This window comes from Canis lupus, chromosome 18 (genome assembly GCF_048164855.1).
Source record: "Canis lupus baileyi chromosome 18, mCanLup2.hap1, whole genome shotgun sequence".
Classification (NCBI taxonomy): domain Eukaryota; kingdom Metazoa; phylum Chordata; class Mammalia; order Carnivora; family Canidae; genus Canis; species Canis lupus.
Genome location: NC_132855.1, coordinates 3,081,851 through 3,094,987, shown reverse-complemented (window position 1 = coordinate 3,094,987; position 13,137 = coordinate 3,081,851). Strand labels below are relative to the sequence as shown.

The following is a 13,137-nucleotide window of genomic DNA, read 5'->3' as shown; positions in this document are numbered from 1 at the left end:
ATTTATCTATTTATATTTCCTTAAAAGACTAAGAACTCCTTGATGATAAATATTTTATCTTATTATCCCTGCATGATGAGTTGAATTAAAATTATTGAACTGTATTAACATCTTTACATAATAGCAGACATACTTACATACTTAGGTATTATTAGGATTGTTGAAGATGAGATGTCTACACCCTATTTAAAAAGGCATTGGAGGGATCCCTGGGTGGCGCAGCGGTTTGGCGCCTGCCTTTCGCCCAGGGCGCGATCCTGGAGACTCAGGATCGAATCCCACATCAGGCTCCCGGTGCATGGAACCTGCTTCTCCCTCTGCCTATGTCTCTGCCTCTCTCTTTCTCTCTCTCTCTCTCTGACTACCATAAATAAATAAAAATTTAAAAAAAAGGCATTGGAAAATTATTCCTGCCTATCCATTATCATATTGAATGTGTATATCTTTATAGTAAAATTGGGTATCGAATTGTTGAATTCTGGTTGTGAATAATATTGTTCTGTTGAGCCTTCTCTAAGTAAATAGCACAAGTAAAGAAGATAACTTTTCCCAGAGGACTCAACCTTTGCAAAAGTAAGATGTAATTTTTAATCATAGTTTTCTTTTTTCTGAACATCCCTTTAAAAAAAACAAAACTATTTAATGAAGTTCTCCAGAGCACTTGGTTTTGCAGGAGGAAAAAAAAAGTGAAAATATCAGTACATATATCAGACACAAACTTTGTGGATACATCAAATTTTGTGTTGTCCATAATTTATTTATTGCTGTTCATTGGCTTTCATTCCTTGTCAGTGTTGAGACCTCCTTTGAGTCCAGGTATGTATGACAAACTTCTTTTGAGTGTCTACCATACTTGCACCCCTGCCCTCTGGAACCATGGGAGACTTTCTTGTTTGTGCTCTTTGTTCAAACTGTTTGCTTAAAAGTATGTCCATTATTTTTACGATTTCCCTATTTTTCCTTAAGAAACTGCATGTTTGTATTTCCTACCTCTAGCAATAGCACTTGATCCAGAATTTAGCATTTTCTTACTTTGTGGTTTTGAGGCATAGTTTCTTTCCATTCCCTTGTCTTTACTTTGTTTTTCATATATCATTCCCAGTGTACCAGTCAACTCATCTAGCATAGGTAAACACTAGCCTCCTTAGTCAACAGTAATTATTATGATCAGGGGAATGCATTTGTGTGTAGGGCCCAGGGATCTTAATACCCTATAAAGCCTGAGACAGACTATTCAAAACAAGTACTGTTCTTTAAGAAGCTAATAATTTCATTTAGTTGTTTTTATGACTCTGGTAAGTTCAGTTTTGGGGGGGTTGTTTGTTTGTTTTGGCCAATGGGTAATGACACCTTTCTTTTGAGGAGTCTTGAATGTTAAAAAAATAATAATAAAGAGAACAGGAACTCTCATTATTGGTGGGAATGCAAAATAGTACAGCTATTCTGAAAGACAGTTTGATGGTTTCTTGCTAAACTGAACATATGCTTGCCATATGATCTGGCAATTGCAATCCTTGGTATTTACCCAAAGAATTTGAAAGCTTATGTCCACACAAAAACTTGTACAGAGATGTATATAATAACTCGATTTACAGTTGCCAAAAGCTTGGAAGCAAGTAGGATGTCCTTTAGTAGGTGAATGGGTAAATAAACTGTGGTATATCCAGACAATTGAACATTGTTTAATGTTAAACAAAAATGAGCTATCAAACTGTGAAAAGACATTGAGGAAATTGAAATACATATTAGTAAGTGAAAGAAGCCATCTGAAAAGGCCACATACTGCATGATTACAATAATATGGCATTCTGGAGAAGGCAAAACTGTAGAATCAGTAGAAAAGATCAGTGGTTGCTAGGAGCTGGGGTGGGAGGAGGATAAATAGGCAGAGCACAGAAAAATGTTAAGAAAGTGAAAATACTTTATATGGTACTGTAATGATGGATGTTTATTATACATTTGTCCAAACAAGAGTGAACTGTAAGGTAAACTATGGAAGCAGAGTGATTATGATATGTCAATGTAGTTTCATCAGTTGTAACAAATATAGTACTGTCGTGTGGGATGTTAATAATGGGCGAGGCTACGCCTATGTGTCAGCGGCTATATGAGAAATAAATCTCTGTGGTTTCTCCTCAATTTTTCTGTGAACCTAAATCTGCTCTAAAAATACTCTTAAAAAGTAAAAACACAATGAAATATCACTTCACATCGACTAAAACAGCTATACTTAAAACCACAGATAATCAAAAAGTGTTGGTGAAGGTATAGAGAAATTATGAAATTGATTATTGAGATTATTAAATGATAGGGTTATAAAATAGCACAGTCTGGCAGTTCTTACAAGTTAACCATACATAGACTTTCCTTTTGATCTAGCAATTCACCTCCTAGATATGTGCACTCGAGAAATGAAGGCTTATGGAAAACTTCCATATAAATGTTCAGAGTTCTTGTTAGGAATCATTATTCCTAAGAGTCAAAGGTAGAAACAATCCAAACATCCATGAATTTGTATATGAATACTTATGATGTGATAAATAAAATCCATTATCTAGATAACAAAAAGGTATTCAAGCCAAAAAGGAATGGATTATCGCCAACATACTAGAAACACAGATATACCTTGAAAACATTATGCTACGTAAAGAGGTCAGTCACATATGACTGAATATTATATGCTTCCACTTGTATGAAGAATTCAAAATCGGCAAATCCATAGAGGTTGAAAGTAAATTAGTGTTATGAAGGGCTAGGGTAATAGGGACTAATGGAGGGTGAGTGCTGATGGGCACAGGATTTCCTTTGAGGATAATGACAATGTTATAAAACTATGATCATAGTTTCACAATTCTATGAACATGGTAAAATTCACTGACTTGTACACTTTAGTTGGTGTATGGCATGTGAATTATATGTCAGTAAAGCTATTTTTAAAATATCTATAACTAAATAAAACATAAGGTCTGTCAAAATATTTTGTAGCTGATGAGTAATACCTAAATAACACCTTATTTTTTTTCTTGTTAGAAGCAAGCTTTTCACGTATCCCTAGTATTCCACATGTAGTCTACTATTACATCATTTCCTTGTCACATTTTTTACTCTTGTTCCTGCCACTACTATTCCTCCATGGGAACAGGAAATTAATGCTGTTCTCTTTAATTCCTCCAAATCTCTTATCCATAAAAACAATTCAATAAATCACAGAACCAAATATTTTGAGTTTTGTTTTTTGAGAGTCATTTTTTTGGACAAAAACACTTTGATTTTCTTTTTAAAAAATAATTCCAATATCAGTAATAAAAGAATTTGTCAATTGTTAAAAATCAACTTAATTGTAAATTACAAAAACTAAACACTAGCTTAGGATGTATAGATTTTAACTAAATTAAGTTCCAGTAAATATGATAGGTAAAAAGTGCTTAGAGAATAACCATAGGGACTGTCATATTATTTTCTTAGAATATTTCCCAGTGATCTCAAAGATAAGTATCCCAGAAATTAAATATAAAATCAATAATAGTCAAATATATCAATTAAGATAGGAAAAAAATAATACCAGTGGTCAAATAAACTATTTTTAAAATGATATAATTATGAAATTAAATTAAATAACATAGCCATTTATATAAGCCATTTATATAAGCCATTTATATAAGCATGTCTTCCACTTTTTAGGAAGCTTTAAAAGGCAGGGACAGTTACAGACACTTTTTACAAAATACCCTGGATTTAGAAGACTGTGAGAAAAAAAAAAAAAAAAAGACTGTGAGCATCAGCTTTAGGCACTCTCAGCATTGACTTTTGATGGAGTAGATGAGAAAACTTATGAATGAAAGAATCCATATTTGTTTTAACCTGGAGCAGGTTTCTTTGGATAAGCCACTATTTTAAATTCAGAGCAGCTCTGCCATAATCCGTGATCCTTTCCTGTCTTCTATCTCTGTTCCTTTGTGGACCATGTGGTTTCTATGAATTCATGTTTGCTTTGGTTTGGTTTGTATTTCCTCTCTTCTATAAGTAAATGCATGGGTTCCTATTATATTCTTTTCCTGAAAAAAAAAAGACCAATAGTGAAAAGAAGGGGGAAAATGTACAAATTCATCCAAGAAATGAGAAAATGTGGCAAAATACAAGGTAAGAAAGCAAATGAAATTTCTTGGGTTATACAATATACTTTTTTATGTTATATCTATTTTAAAGCAAAGAAAATATAGTGGCAGTTAACATAGTTCCTGAGACAATGCTTTGACGATATGAAATTTATTAATTTTTGTTAACATCAGTATAATTGATAGCAGTTGAAGCCAAGGTCAATGCAGGTGAGTATGGGTCCCTGATGTTCAAGGAAAAGTGATTCCTCTGGGCATTAAAATTTATGTAACAAAAAGATCATCACAGTTTTCCATAGATATTCATGCTACTAATAATAAATAAGGTTGCTGTTGGGGCACCCCGGTGGCTCAGTTGGTTAAATGTCTGACTCTAGGTTTCTGCTCCAGTCATGATTTCAGGGTCATGGGATTGAGCTCCAGGTCAGGCCCTGCCCTCAGCACAAGTCTGCTTGGATTCTCTCCCTCACCCTTTCTCCCCTACTTGTACCATCTTTCTCTCTCTCTCTCTCTCTCTCTCACTCACTCATAAATAAATAAATGTTTTAAAAATAAATAAATAGGTTGCTCTTTATTAATAATTATTCACCTGTCTTATTAATAACATCAATGACTGTAATTAAGAAAAATAAAAACCTAGCATTATGAAATGGCAGAGGTTTTTGTTCTTTGTTTTTGTTTGGTTGTTTATTTTTTTCATTTGTTTTTCCTAAACTCTGATGTTTGCTCATTTTTTAATGACAAAATTCACAAGAAAGAGAACTAACAGAAAGTAAATAATCTTTTGAAAGAAATTACAACTGTGTTATTTGAGAGACAATTAAATATGATAAACAAAACAAAAAGTATACTACGCACTGTGGATTGATCTCATCTTTGCAGGGTGAATTCAACAACCTGCATCAGATGACATTGACTTTTATTATTTTCTTTAAGTATATGGTTTACTCTTAAATTAATTCCCAGATCTATATAAGATACCAATATTTATAAAAGCTTTAGTTATTAATTGAATTTTTAACATAGTAGTAGAGATGACTGTATGGGCCTACTCTTATTTTCTTTCAAATCAATTCTTCTTTTTATCATATTTGATTGGGGATGACTTTTCAAACTTTTCTATTATAATCTTTAATTGTGTAAATTATTAGTAAGGATAGTACGATTTATACATATGGGAAAATCTTTAAATTAGAATACATGTAAAATTATTAAATATGACTTGAAAATACTACATATTTCTCAAATAGTTCTATCTTGGAAAAATATAGACACATTTAAGAACATACCTGTGGTTTGTTGCTCTGTTTTGTACTGCTTTTCATGTTGTTCAAGATATTAATATTTTTTATCCCCATGAGTGAATTTCTGAGGGTGGTCCTACAGCTTCAAAACCCAAATACGGTTTTCATCAAAGAGTGGAATCCAAGCCTCTGAGTGGAAAATTTCATCTAGTCGATTTCTCACATGATTTGTGTTTAGCTTACTCAGGAGGTTTTGGCACAAGAAACCATTGAAACAATAATTCCTGAAAAAAATGCATTATACATTATTTGTTCTGCCTTCAATAAGTGAATTTATTCAGTACAATATTTGGGAAGCCACTTTTTAAAAATAGTTCTTCTTACTTTGTAATACCTTAGGGAAAATTAAAAAAAAAAGTAGACTTTTAAAAGTGAGGGAATAAATATAAAGTCAACTGTATAAAAATGAAGAAACTGTGTTTATATATTCAAGGGGCAATGTAACTACAAATTCATTTTAGCTGCATTATTTACTAATATTAAGTAAAGTGGAAAGTTGTGGGGGGTTGTTTTGGGTTTGTTTTTTCTTTTTTTGGATTTCTTGTTTTTTTAGACTCTATTCAAATGAGTTTAATTATAATATCACAAATGGACCATGTAGTGATATTTCAAATAAAACTCTTATTGGATTACAACAGAAATAGGAATATAATGTGGCCCATATGTTTCATTTTAAATTTTCTAGTAGCCATATTTAAAGACATAACCAGGAAAAATAATTTTTAAGAAATGTAAACCAATATTTCCAAAATAATGCCATTCAATATATAATCAATTTGAAAAAGAAAATGTCTTTTGATGAAATGATTTTTATTAAGTCTTCATAATCAATTGAGCAGTGGAGGATTAGAATTTAAAAGATAGTGGATTAGAATCCTAATTTCACCACGTCCAATGGATATAACTAGAAAACACCCACATCAGTATAGATAACCAAAAAGACAACCCAGAAACTGTCAGAACAGACTCTTCACAGATAAATGCAGATAACAGGCCATATTGAAGTGGGTAGGAAGGGTGGACACACAGTTTGGAGCCAACAGGACCTGCAGAACTGTCTCTGGGAGAGAAGGAAGCTATGGATGAAGTGAGGGGAGAGTACTGGACCCCCATACCAGGAACCCCAGGCACAAGAGCCCACATGGTGAAGAAAACAGATCCCTATAACATTTGGCTTTGAAAATCAGAGGGGCCTAACAACATGGGGTTTAACACCTAGAACTTTAAAACTCAATGGTTTCGGCTATGAGAGAGACAGGAGGGCAATAGGAAACTGTGTCCTTGCCCTTAAAGGGATAACACAATAAACAACCCCCGAGAAATACAGCATAGAAATAGAAGTAGGGAAAATGAAAAACAAAAACAAAACAACCCCAAACCGCACCCCCACCCCCGAAAAAAAAAGAAAGAAAGAAAAAGCACCTGACGTATATGGGAAGATTTATTTACTAATCTCAGAGTGATTGTTGGAGGGTCAGCAATCTTTGGGAAACTTCTTCAAGAAAATAAGAGCTGGTGGGCTCCATTTGTCTCCCATACCCCTAGCCTAGATATATGGACATCTAAGGGTACCAACATATCACTAAAATTCTTCATCTAGCTTGCTAATAGTATACCCTATTCTTGTGTTCTCCCTTGGACCTACCCTTGCCAATCCCCTCTGGCCTCCACAGGAGTTTTTCCAGGCAGTTGCAAATCCATTCCTGACATGGACTAGTGCAAATCTTACTGATGCCATAAGCCCTCCCTCACACTCTCCCATGGACTTGCCTCCTCCAGTCTTGGCTAGAGCCCATCAAAAGTGGTGCCACAAGCCTGGCATTGTGCAAGCAGCCCCAACAGGTACCATCACCACTCCAAAGTGACTCCTGCCCTGGAGAGGAGGTTGGAAATAAACACATACTAGTCCAGCTGCTGCTCTAGGAGTGGACTGGGCACAGACATTGGGTCTCACTACAGACCCTACTCACCAATGAAAGCCTCTCAAAGGACAACACAGAAAAAGCACCCTGAAAATCAGTGCTACTGCATTTGTGGCAAATGACTGATTTAACCCAAGTCAAGCCCAAGGCAGCCCCAGACTGGTCCACTAACAACACAGAAACAAAACCCTGCTCACAACAGACCAAGGGAGCCATCGTCGAGGACTAGACTGAAGGCAGTCACAGCTCACCCACAAAGGTAGGGACACAATGCACACAAGAAACACCCTGAAGCCCTAGGTTCTGGTGAACAGGGGACATTGCACTGCAGGGCACTACAGGGCACTATTCTTCATAAGGCCACTACTTTCAGGAGTAAGATATATAGCTGACTATCCAAACACATAGACACAGATACAGAGATAAACAAAATGCAAAGATAGAGGAATGTGTCCCAGATGAGAGAACAGGGCAAAATCACAGTAAGACAGCTAATGGAAATGAAGATAAGTAATCTGCCCAATAGATAATTTAAAATAATGGTCATAAAGATACTCCCTGGACTTTAGAAAATAGTGGAGGACCTCAGTGAGACCCTCAACAATGACAGAAAATATAAAAAAGAAACAGAGATAAAGAACACAATTATTCAAATTAGATGTACACTAGATAGGATAAACAGTAGACAAGAGGAAACAGAAGAATGGATAAGTGACCTGGAGGAAGTAGTAATGGAAAGCACTCAAGCTGAATAGGTGAGAGATAAATTAATAATAATAAAAAATGAAAATAGAAAACCCAGTGAAACCATCAAATGTAAAAAAATTTGCATTATAGGATTCCCATAAGGAAAAGAAAAAGAAAAGTGGGAAGGAAATTTATTTGGAGAATAATAGCTCCCCCAAATCTGGGAAGGAAACAGAAATCCAGATCCCAGAGATGCAGAGAGCCCCCCCAAAAAATAAACCCAGGAAGATCTACACAAAAGCACATAGTAATAAAAATGGCAAAAAAAAAAAAAAGAGTACTGATCAAAAGAGAATTTTAAAAGCAGTAAGAGAAAAGAAAGAAAGAGGAAAGAAAATAGTTAATGCAAAAGAAACCCCATAAGGCTATCTGCTGATTTTTCAGTAGAAACTTTTCAGGCCCAAAAAAGAATGGCAGGGTATATTCAAAGTGCTAAAAGAAAAGAAAAAAAAAAAAAAAGGAAAACAAACAAACAAAACACCCTGCAACCAATAATACTTTGTTTGGTGAGGCCATCATTCAGAATAGGAAACAAAGAATTTTCAAGACAAACAAAAGTTAGGGGAATTCACAATTACTAAACCAGCCTTACAAGAAACGTTAAAAGGGAGTCTTTGAGCAAAATGGAAAGACTATAAGTAGGAGTAAGAAAAGTAGGAAGTACAAAAGCAGGGCAATAAAAATAACTGTATCTATAATAGTCAGGGGATTCACAAAATAAAAGGGTGTAAGGTATGATGTTATATCCCTAAAATGTGTCCAGGAGAAGAGTAAAGAATGGATTCAAACCATAGTGACCATAAACTTAATATAGACTACTATATGCAGAAGATGTTATATATAGAAACATAAAGGTAACCACAAATCAAAAACTGGTAATAAATATGCAAAAAATAAAGGGAAAGATACCCAAGTATATTGCTAAAGAAAGCCAGCAAACTATGAAAGAATACAGCAAGAGAAGAAAGGAACAGAGGAGAACTAAAAGATGACCAACCATACAATATGTAACAAAATGACAATTATTACACACCTGTCAATAGTTATTTTGAATATAAATGGACCAAACACTAAAAACTAAAAGATATAGGGTAATGGAATGGATAAAAAGGCAAGACTGATCTATATACTGCCTAAAAAAATAAAAAAAATAAAATAAAAAAAACACATTCATTTCAGATCTAAAGATACATGCAGCTTGAAAGTGAAGAGGTAGAGAAACATTTACCATACAAATAGAAAAGAAAAGAAAACTGGGGTAATAATACTTACATTGGACAAAAAAAAATAAAACAAAGACTGTAACAAGAGGCAAGGACACTGTATAATCATAAAGGGAATAATCCAACAAGAAGATACAGCAATTGTAAACACTTATGCACCCAACATGGGAGTACCCAAATACACAGAGCAGCTAATAACAAACTGAAAGGAATTGATGGTAATGTAGCAATAGTAGGGGAATTTAACACCCTATTTACATAAATGGGTACATCATTAAAATAGAAAATCTACAAGGAAACAGTGGCTTTGAATCAGATGGATCAGATGGATCTAACAGATACATTGAGAATCCTAAAACAGCAGAATACGCATTCTTTTCTAATGCACAGGGAACATGCTCCAGAACAGATTATATATTAGACTGCAAAACAAGTCACAGCAAATTTAAAAAGATGGAAGTCACACCATGTATCTCTTCCAACCACAACACTATGAAACTAGAAGCCAACCACAAGGAAACATCTAGACAGAGTATAAATATATGGAGGTTAAATAACATGGTGCTAAACAATGAAGAGATCAACCAAAGAAGTCAGAGAAGAATCAAAAAATGCATGGAGACAAAAATGAAAACACAACAGTCCCAAATCTTTGGGATACAGCAAAAGCTGTTCTAAGAGGTAAGTTTATAGCAATACAGGCCTAACTCAAGAAGCAAGAAAATTTTCAAAGAAACAACCTAAACTTATGCTAAAAGGAGCTAGAAAAAGAACGAACAAAACACAAAACTAGTAAAAGGAAGGAAGTAATGAAAATAAAGCAGAGATAAACAAAATAAAAACTTACCAAAAAAAAAAAAAAAAAAGTAGAACAGGGCACTTGGGTGGCTCAGTTAGTTAAGCATCTGCCTTTGGCTAGGGTCATGATCCCCGGGTCCTGGGACCAAGCCCCACATTGGGCTACCTGCTCAGTGGGAAGCCTGCTTCTCCTCCTTCTGCCTCCTTTCCCCCTGCTTGTTCTCTCTCTCTCTCTCTCTCTCTGTCAAATAAATAAAATCTTTTTTTTTTTATAGTAGAACAGAACAATGAAAACAGGACCTGGTTCTTTGAAAAGATCAACAAAATTGATAACTTTTGGCCAGACTCATATAAAAAAGAAAAGAGGGGATGGAAATAAAATCAGAAATGAAAGAAGATAAATAACTGACACCACGTATAAACAATTTTAAGAGAATATTATGAAAAATTATATGCCAACAAATCAGACAACTTGGAAGAAATAAATTCCTAGAAACATAAAACCTCCCAAAGCTGAATTGAGAAGAAATAGAAAATTTGAACAGACCATATACCAGCAGTGAAATTGAATCAATAATCAGAAAACTCCCAACAAACAAAAGTCCAGGACCAGACGGCTTCATAGGTGACTTCTAGCAAGCATTTAAAGAAGAGTTAATACCTGTTCTCAAACTATTCCAGGAAAATAGAAAAGGGGGGAAATTCATTCTATGAGGCAAATATCACACTGTTAGCAAAGCCAAGTAAAGACACTACAAAAAAAGAGAATTACCGGCCAGTATCTCTGATGAACAGAGATGCAAAATCCTCAATAAAATATTAGCAAACTGAATCCAACAATATATTTTAAAGAAAATCACTCACCATCATGATCAAATGAGATAAAAGGGTAATACTTGAAATCAATCAATCCAATACATCAGTAAGAGAAAGGATAAAAATCATATGCTCATTTCAGTAGATGGAGAGAAAAGTGTTTGACAAAGTACATCTATTCATGTTAAAAAACCCTTGACAAAGTAAGTTTAGAGGGAATATATTTCAAAATCATAAAAGTCATAGATTAAAAAAAAAAGAAGACACAGCTAACATCATACATGATGGTGAAAGCCTGAGAGCTTTTTCCCTAAGATCAGGAACAAGATAAGGTTGTTCACTCTCACTACTTTAATTAAACCTGGTAGTGGAAGTCCTAACCATAACAATCAGACAAGAAAAAAAAGAAAAAGGAAAGAAAAAAAAAGAGAGAAAGGGAGAGAAAAGAAAAGAAAAAAGGCATCCAAATTTGTAACAAAGAAGTAAAACTCACTGTTTGCAGAAGACATGATACTATATATAGAAAACCATCATGACTATACACGCACACACACACACACACACACTTCTAGATCTAATAAATGAATTTAGTAAGGTCATTAATGTATAAAATTGTGGAATCACTATGTTTTACACCTGAAACTAACCTATCACTGTATGTTAACTGTACTGGAATCAAAACAAACAAACAAAAAATAAACAATTGGGAAAAAAAAAGTAAAATGAAATAAAAGTGGAATAGGAAAGGTTCAAAAATAAATAATTTAAATTTGTAATAATGATGGTTTTCTAATAAGGTAATTACTTGCCATAATAATACTGGAAAGAAGTTTGCCCTGTGTTTGGGAGCAAATAACTTGCCCTTCTAACAGAATCCTTCAGAACTACACAGGGATTTTTGAATGGACATATTAACCATGAACTCCCAAAATTCTAGGAAGAAGCATTTGAGGGGCAGAAGTTATTTAGGAGTGGCATCATCAACTTTCTCCATGTCCAAGCTCTTTTTCTTTTTGGAAAGTGCTGACATACAGAGTGGAATTTTTTGTGAATAACCACAATATAGTTTAGGTGATTATTGTACAAAAATCATGAGAACAAATAATCTAGGGGGGGCGGGGGTGGGGGAGACTGAACTGGCAGTATGTAAAATACATGAATGAAGAAACCCATGGGATTTAGTTTGGGAACACTATCATTAGGAAAGCAGTCAGAGAAAAGAATTACAATACAATCCAGAAATCTTATTTGGTTTCTTGATGGAGGTAGAACTATATCGTGTATAGAAAATCTTATTAACATTTATTTTGCTCCTCCTTACCTATCTAGCTACCAAAATCCCCACTTCCCTCAGATTCTCATTACCCAGACCTGGAAATAGCAGGATCTGGGCTCATGTAGGAGTTCACAAACCCATGGTTTCTTTCCTTTTTTTCTTTTTTTTCTTTTCTTTTCTTTTCTTTTCTTTTCTTTTCTTTTCTTTTCTTTTTTTTCTTTTCTTTTCTTTTCTTTTCTTTTTTTCTTTTCTTTTTTTTTAATTTATTTATTTTTATTGGTGTTCAATTTACTAACATACAGAATAACACCCAGTGCCCGTCACCCATTCACTCCCACCCCCCGCCCTCCTCCCCTTCTACCACCCCTAGTTCGTTTCCCAGAGTTAGCAGTCTTTACGTTCTGTCTCCCTTTCTGATATTTCCCACCCATTTCTTCTCCCTTCCCTTATTTTCCCTTTCACTATTATTTATATTCCCCAAATGAATGAGAACATATAATGTTTGTCCTTCTCCGACTGACTTACTTCACTCAGCATAATACCCTCCAGTTCCATCCACGTTGAAGCAAATGGTGGGTATTTGTCATTTCTAATAGCTGAGTAATATTCCATTGTATACATAAACCACATCTTCTTTATCCATTCATCTTTCGTTGGACACCGAGGCTCCTTCCACAGTTTGGCTATCGTGGCCATTGCTGCTAGAAACATCGGGGTGCAGGTGTCCCGGCGTTTCATTGCATTTGTATCTTTGGGGTAAATCCCCAACAGTGCAATTGCTGGGTCGTAGGGCAGGTCTATTTTTAACTGTTTGAGGAACCTCCACACAGTTTTCCAGAGTGGCTGTACCAGTTCACATTCCCACCAACAGTGTAAGAGGGTTCCCTTTTCTCCGCATCCTCTCCAACATTTGTTGTTTCCTGCCTTGTTAATTTT

At 34.7% G+C, this 13,137-nt stretch overlaps 1 long non-coding RNA gene across 1 annotated transcript in view; it reads right to left on the bottom strand.

Moving 5' to 3' along the window:
* Positions 1–12,924, bottom strand: part of LOC140608583 (uncharacterized) — a 1,020,376-nt gene extending 1,007,452 nt beyond the window's left edge. The window contains exon 1 of the long non-coding RNA XR_012010566.1: positions 12,727–12,924. This is a non-coding gene — a long non-coding RNA (uncharacterized lncRNA). The remainder of the gene's footprint in view (positions 1–12,726) is intronic.
* Between the last annotated feature and the right edge of the window lie 213 nt (positions 12,925–13,137).